The 8,208-nt window shown below is 37.0% G+C and overlaps 1 pseudogene; it reads left to right on the forward strand.

Moving 5' to 3' along the window:
- Positions 1–503: 503 nt before the first annotated feature.
- Positions 504–1,370, forward strand: LOC101578964 (annotated as a pseudogene).
- The last annotated feature ends 6,838 nt before the right edge of the window (positions 1,371–8,208 follow it).

Here is an 8,208-nt window from a genome sequence, read left to right on the forward strand (position 1 = left end):
TGTTCTGCAGCCAGCTGGGCCAGTCATCATTCTTTGAGTAGGCCCCAGGCTTGGCCCTGTTTACTTTTTCTTCTTTTTTCCCTCCTGCCTACCTGTACTACACCTGTTACAATTCTAACTACACATTTGATAAATGCTTATAATGTCACGCTTTGATAAATCCTGAATCTTTTCTTAATTCCCCTCTACTCAGAAACTTTTAAAACATGGACCGTAGTCCCCAAATCAAACTTTGACTATCATAGGAAAATAGTGAATATTCGTTGAATTGAATCAGCAGAAATGTAGATAACTGATTTTAAAATGCTGTGCTTTATGAAGTATGAAGCTTTTTACTTGAAAATGAAAATATCAATTGAAGGTTGGGAAGTAGGCAGGGTGACGTGGGGTTGACGTGCTCCGCAGCGGGTTTGCTGAGAACTAGTGGGCAGCAGCTGGTTGTGGCAGTGGTGGGGGTGCGACCTAGTGAGAGAGGCGGAGCGGGGTGGTGTGGGGTCGGGGCCATGATAAGCAATGCTGGGGAGTGGTGCCTCATGGAAAGTGACCCCGATCTTCACTGAGCTCAATACAGGATGCGGTTGCCAAGGTGCCCAAGTAGAAGAAATATGGAGAGTAGAACCTGAGAGTTTTGAAAAATTAAAGCCAGTTCATGAGTTAATTTTTCTTTTTAGGTGGAAGCCAGGAGAGGAACCAGCAGGCTCTGTGGTTCAGGATTCCAGACTTGACACAATAGTTTTTGCTAAACAGGTAACAATGCTTGTGCTGCTCAAGTCATTGTAAGTGTATCACTGAACTGGACCCATCAAGATGTCCATTCAGGAGAAACATCAGAATTTAACGAATTTTTCACAAAGTTTTAAAGTAGCTATGAAAGGTTTGGCATTGAACAATCCAGATGTGATTCGACAAGTACACAACAGTTTTGCCAGACAACAGATGTTTGAATTTGATGCAAAGATGTGAGCAAAAAAGAAGATGCTTTTCACTTTGTCAGTTATGTGCCTGTTAATGGAAGGTTATGTGAATTGGATGGATTAAGAGAAGGACCAATTGGCTCAGGTGCATGCAATCAAATGACTGGATTAGTGCGGTAAGACCAGCCATAGAACAAAAGGATACCAAAGTACAGTGAAGGTGAAATTTGACTTAACTTAATGGTCACTGTGTCTGACAGAAAAATGATATATGAATGGAAGGTAGCAGAGTTCCAAAGACAATCTGCAGCGATTGAAAATATCAGAAGGAAACATAATTATCTGCCTTTCATCATGGAATCATTAAAGACTTTAGCAGAGCACCAGCAGTGAATACCTCTTGTAGAAAAGGAAAAAGAAAAACAGAATACCAAAAAAGCTCAGGAAACCAAATGAAGAGGCTGGACTGGGATACGTATGCAGCTCTGCATCTAAGCTTATCCTCATGGAAACATTAAGTCTAAGGAACTGTGAGCAGTGTTCTAACTGACTCAATGCACATTTGACAAAAGTACCGGTCTATCTTGTCTATAAAGCATGGACCCATGAACTTTCCCCACCTACATCATGTGCATGTAGTGCATATTGAACGGAAGTGATACTAAGAGTGCTTGCCCAAATTTGCTTATTTGATATTGGAGCTGAGAACTCCTGTTGGTACTCTGGATACATAACTCTAGTCACGAACCTTGTAAATGCATAAATGATATTCTTTACCTGTTATTGTATTAATTTATTTTTTTATTTTTTTAGCTTCCAATGTATAAATGTCAACTCTAAATTAAGTTGAATCTCTATTTCTTACCATTATGGAAAATCAGTATTTCTGTCTTTGATACGTTTTGAGGCTCTTAAAACTGAATTCATCTATACTAATTCATTTATACTAATTATTTGATTTTCATGCAGATTATTTGAAAAGAATGGTAGTACAGTTTTTAGTGATTTTCACTGATGATGAGGATTTGTTGTTGTTTGTTTTTGGGTTTTTTGGCTAGCTCAGGGTGCTTTGAGGGCGGGTCCAGGGCAGCTTGCGGAGCTGGGGATCAAACCGCGATCCCCTGAGCCTGACTGAGTTTGTCCAAGCATGTGCTTTTAGCAACTGAGCTAACTCAGAAGCCCCCACATTGATGCCAATAGAAAAAGCAATAAATACTCCAATTTTATTTTAGCAGACTTTCTCGAAGTGTTTGGAGTCAATTATATTCAGAAAAGTCTGGATACTATACTTCAAAAGAAAGTTTCATGTTTTGAACAAATTGTGAATCTTAAAGTGTTTTAGCGTTACTCTCCATTGGGCAACCTTTATTTATGTTGTTAAACTGTGTCTTTATTGAAAATTGTAGGTCTGACTGCTCAGTTTATCTGATTAAAAAATGGCAGTGGCCATAGGGAACCGTCTGTGCTAATTTGAACAATCAGTAGAGCCCACAGTCTCTAAGAGTCATGTACAGTTTGCCCATAACAATTTTTTTTTCCTTTTTGGGAGTTTCTCTGGTTTTTATTTTATAAATTAATTTTGTATAGCATTGTTTTTAAGCTTTTTTTTTTTTTTAGCAGAACCAGGAATTGAACTCAGGCCCTTGTGCTTACCAGGGAAGCACTTATTCCAGTGAGCCATCTACCTGGCCCCTTTAAGCTTCTTTTCTAAGTTAAACTTCAAGGGAAATTTTATAAAACTTCTTTTTATGAAGGAACTAGTCTACTTTTTTCTTTACCAAGCGTATTTTTAAAATTGATATGTGGCCTTTTTAACATTCTATTATTTATTGTAAAATAAATCCAATATAATTGATGTAATTAAGTAAAATGTGTTCCCATCTTCCAGCTTTAGCACATGAATTTTTAAGGACTTTTTGAAAGCTTACTAATTGTGATTTTATTGAATGATTTAGAACCAATGGGAGGAAACCTGAGAGAAAATCAAGAAAAATTAATGAAATATTTTTGCATGTAATTTCCGTTGAAGGTAATAAAGAAGGGTGCATAATTTTTCAGCTATTTGTAGGTCAACATGTTTTGGTCTTGATACCATAATAATTGTGGAATGCTGCAAATCTTCCATACAATTTTCAAAAATTACCTTAGGCTCATCTTGATCTCATTTAATTTCTATATTTTCTTGAGGCTTAAATAAAGCAATAAAAATACTATGGAAACTAGAATCTAGTAATCAAATTGGTGGATAAGAGAGAGGATCTAAAAACAGAAACATGTATTTTTCTGATGACTTGATTTTTAGCAAAGGTGACAAAGCAATCCAACAGGGAAGGAAAGTCTTTTCTACAAATGGAACCAGAATAAAGTAGCTGAATATCCATAATAGGAAAAAGGAATCATGACCCCACTACCTCACCAAAATGAGTTTGAGTTGGATCATAATCCCAAATGCAAGAATAAAAAGTATGGAGCTTTTTTTATTTTGCAGAAAACATAGGCTCATATCTTTGTGATATGTGGCCAGCCAAAGGTTTCTTAAATCACAGAAAGCAATACTCCCCTTAAAAGAGCCAACATTTAAGCCTATCAAATTAAAAAATTGTCATGAAAAGATAGTGTTAATAAGAGTAATATCAAATGACATAAAGTAGCTTTATAAAATGAGGTTAATAGACCTAAGGGCTTTTTCTTGTTTAATTCTGATAAAGTTCCTTGATAGGAATTTTTATAGTTTAAGAATGATTGATTTTGTCTGCGTCTTTAACCATTAAAAATGCACTGTGACACTGCATGGTTATTTCTACTTGTGAATAAAGAAGTAAGACTTGTAAAAAGAAAAAAGGAAAGAAAGTATCAGTTGCATTTCTGCTCTGTATGAAAGCTAAAAATAAATGACAACCACCCCATATATTGATGGCATTTTGGAATTATAAGACTCTGTACCTGGGTGTGGTCATGCACACGTGTGATCCCAGCATTATGCAAGGGTGCAGTAAAAGGATCTCATGCTTCATCCCAACCTGGGCAGTTGAGCAACCCTGTCTCCAAATTTTAAAGGACTGGGGATGAACCTCAATGTGCCGGCCAGGGGAAAAACAAATCTCCGCAATATTATGGGATAGGAAAGGCAAACTTTTAAAAAATCATCATTTTACAGGTTAGTCTACTGAAACTGATGAAGTTTTTTGTTTTTGTTTTTCCAGGTTGTATAGCAGTTAGGTTAGGTACCTACTTTCCAACTACAGAGTCCTTTGTTCCTACTATCATTGTTCTAGGGGACAAAGGAGAAGCGATCTGTGTATGTATTCTGATCCACTGACATGAATACATCCTAGCAGTCACTAAAGACAGATATTAAGCTGTCTTCAAGAAGCCTACACCCAAGGTCATTGGAAAAAAAGTTGTCTTCATTCATCAGAGGTACTTTCACTGCTGCCAGTAGGATGTCTCAAAACATCTACTTCTTCCTCTACCATTCCAAATAAAGCTGAATGTTAAGTTGTTGCACGAATTTGGAATAAGGACGACAGTATAGTACTAAGTGGGACTTGACATGATCCTTAGAATCAAGTACAGAAAAGGCTGTTTCTGGCAATATGGTACCCCAACTCCCAGTGGGGCCAGGAAGCCTGGGTGCCCTCAAAAGATGTCCTTGTGCAGATGCCCCTTCCTGATTCCACTGAGAGGGACTCCCCGGGGTGCAGGGGCAGAGGGACTCACTCTGTGGCTTCTGGGAGGTGGTGAATCTCTGGAGAAGAAAACGAACGGCAGGGTCTATTTTGTTCTCTTGCCTGATTGTAAGGGGTGGGGCTCAGACTTCTTAGAGCACACTCATTAAATAGCTTTTGTTGCTTTCCTATTCCCAGGAACCAGAGGGTCCTGAGGGATCCACACCTCAGAAAGCCCTCAAGATACCTGGAAACATCCCAGAGGGGCTAACTGTTTAGCTTTAAAGATACTTTTGAAATGGGAAATTAACTAGAAATACTCTTTCTACCCCTTATTATTCCAGATTGCAAACCTGGCATAGAAATGAGAGGAAAAAACACCAAAAGCACCTGCTGTGTCCCTGAAGGGTATCATTTGTCTGCTGATTTGCAAAGACAGAGGATAGACTGCTCCCCTACATTAGAATAAGTGGGCTCAGCATTGTAAATATGGTTATTCATTTTCACTTTTGGAAAGTGCTACTTCAGGCTTTACTATTTGCAAATGTAATTGGGAGGGAGATTTATTCCCTTTGAATTTCTCTCTTTTTGTTTAGAAACACATTAATAGTTTGGACCATGATGCTGTTCTTGTTTGCTTGTTTTTGTAGTGCTGACAGGGGGATACTGAGATCCATTCCCTGCCTCTCAGTTTGTCTCACTAGATAACTAAGATCCCTGGGCTGGACTCAAAGTTGAGATGGCCCTGCTTCAGTGTGACAGAGTACTGTGATTATGGTATGTGCCGGTGCACACTGTCACTTTTATTTTGATATTTATTGCCCCCACTCTCCTCATCCTCAATTTTTGGAAGTGGGATTCAAAGAATATATTGTTCTCCTTAGAAATATGATGAATTAATCCATTTATGATAAAGTTTGTAACTTTTTAAAATTCTTGCATGGATTTCATTTTGTTGTTAACTAGAAAAATTCAAGGAACAAGAATTTGAAGAGACAAAAATCTGTTATGTTTGTTATGGCTTGTGTTTAGATGTCCCCCAAAGCATTGTGCAGTCATAGGTGGGCTCTGCAGGAGTGGCTGGATGGGAAGTGTGTGATGCTGTGTCCACTGATAGGTTTGGCAAAGCTCTTGGCAGGACTGAGGGTGCCCTAGCCTGGGTGTGAACCAGGCTATCTGCCTTGATGGTGGGCAGATAAGAGTTAGGATATGATGTAAGGGATAGGAAGAGGGTTGTTGTCTGTCACTTGTCATTTGCTGTTTGCTGTTTCTGCCTGCCAAGAACTGTTTCTGCTCTGTGATGTCCATCTGCCCTGTCACCCTGCCTTGGAGTCAGACAACACTGAACTGAAACCTCTACAAACTATAAGCCAAATCAACCTTTCCTCCATTAACTCTGAGTGTAGAGTATTTGTGTTAACAATGAGAAAAGTAACTAAGACAAGGTTCCAATGTTGTACAAATGGAACACTGTATCTAAAAGGATTACATGTCTTTGTGAGCAGTCTCTGTTAGCAGTGATGGGAATTTTGAGCCTTGGAGTAAACTTCTACAATTAGTAAGATAAAGATTCATGGGTACATTCATACTTTCCAAAACTGCATATCTGAGATCTGAAATAGTCAATAAGAGTCAGTGGATCTGAAATCTATTTATTGGTCCCCCAAATAGTCATTATATGTCATAGTAGAGAGAACATCAGACCTAAAATCAGAACCAGAAATGTCTTTGGGCCTTAACTACTTATTAGCACAAGTCATACATAAAACTCAGGACCAGTTTTTTCTTCTATCAGGTGAATCAAAGTACCCAACTCATTGTGATAAAATGTTTCCAATAATGTGTATGAACTTTATCCAGATTCTAGAGTTAGTTGTAATAGTGAGATTTTACATACAGTTCACTCCAAGATAGATTCTTAATTATACTTGTAAAAATTAAACCCTTAATCACTTATGACAAAACAATATCCATTTTGAGAGGGTTAATTGGACTGATTTATACATTGCACAGTATTTACTTTTGATATTAATTTTCCCCTTTGGCTGAGATAGTGATCTCGGAGAAATCCTTCTCCTAATGTTCAGGATCAGACATCTCCAGCTATTCACAACTTTCCATGCATAACTGCAGCATTTAACTCACATATTTCCTCATTGAAAGTCACAAAAGGAATTATTCTATGTTGTACAATTTCCCTTACCACACTCAATTTGCCCTTCCTGGTTGCTGTCGTGCTTTCATGAGTTAAATACTATCTTATCAAAATTCAAGACTCCACCCCAAGTATAGAATCTCATGAAATCCTAAACCAGATGCCTTATAACTTGCCTTGAGCCCATAGTTGCATCCATACTCGAGACATACTGTTTCATTATGACCACTAAAAATTCTCTTGCTTTTAGTGAAGCATATTTAAATTACATTTCTCTCTTCTATAGTTTAGTTTTGTATGTATTTCTTATGTATCAGTAGAGCACAATGCAAGGCTATATCTATTAAATACAAATGGTTCAGTTATTAATTATATTACTATTTCACACATTTGAAAGTGGAAGAATATATGACATTAAATTATAGCAAAAATTAGTATAGAACAGTTTTTCTTTGTGCATTTCTCCATTCACTGAAAAATGCTTCTAAGAAAGGAACCACAGAGAGGATTAAATAAGTTTTGTCATTTATTAGTCATAAGCTCATTGCAAAATTGACTCATATAATTAGAAATATTACAAATCACAAATAAATCAGGTCATTTAAATATTAAATGTTAAATTATATTTTGTATTGTAAAATATCCCATATCATAATGAATGTGTGTGCTCATGTAACAAAAAGGCAGAGAAAATATGAAAATGCATTAAGGAATATAATTATATCATATACTTATAGCTTGCTGGCCAAATCTGATTTAATGTAAAAACATAAATAAGAAGGAATTTACTATGTAACCTTTTGTGAATCATTTGATAATCTGAAATAAATACTCCTGCATATGCTCTAATTTCACAGGCAGGTAGTAACACATAAAGAGTGATCATTGGGTGCTCTAACTATACTTTCTGATGCACGTGTGACACATACATTTTGTTGTTGGATGCATTTGTCACAGCTGAACAAAACTTCTATTTAATTAGATTAAGTTCAACAACCCTTTCTTGATAAATGCATTTTTTTCCCGAAATGTTTCAAAATCGTAGTTGTGTCATTGGAGTATTAAATGATCACATGCATTCAGTGTCCTGTACATAGATAAGCTTTCCAGGTGTCCTTATTCTTGAGATACTTGTAAGATATGAGAGTGACTCATTATTGTGCAGTCAGAAGCCATCAGACATGATATTTCAAAACTTGATAATGTCTTTTAATTTTTATGTGAGATATATAGAGAGAATGCTGTACTCCTAAGGAACCTGACCCTTAACGCAACCTAATGTCTGAAAGGCTCGGTAATGGGAAGAAACATTAAGCCCTTAGTGCTGAAGATAGCATTATTGTGGATATATATATCATACAAAATAAGTATCAACAAATAAGATTGTGGTTATCTCACAGAGGAAAAAATCTATTATTAGAAGATGTTGCTCTCCGCCACCTCCACCGCCGCCTGTCCTTCGGCCGGCGGC

The sequence above is a fragment of the Octodon degus genome, unplaced genomic scaffold (assembly GCF_000260255.1).
Source record: "Octodon degus isolate 3935 unplaced genomic scaffold, OctDeg1.0 scaffold00128, whole genome shotgun sequence".
Taxonomy (NCBI): Eukaryota; Metazoa; Chordata; class Mammalia; order Rodentia; family Octodontidae; genus Octodon; species Octodon degus.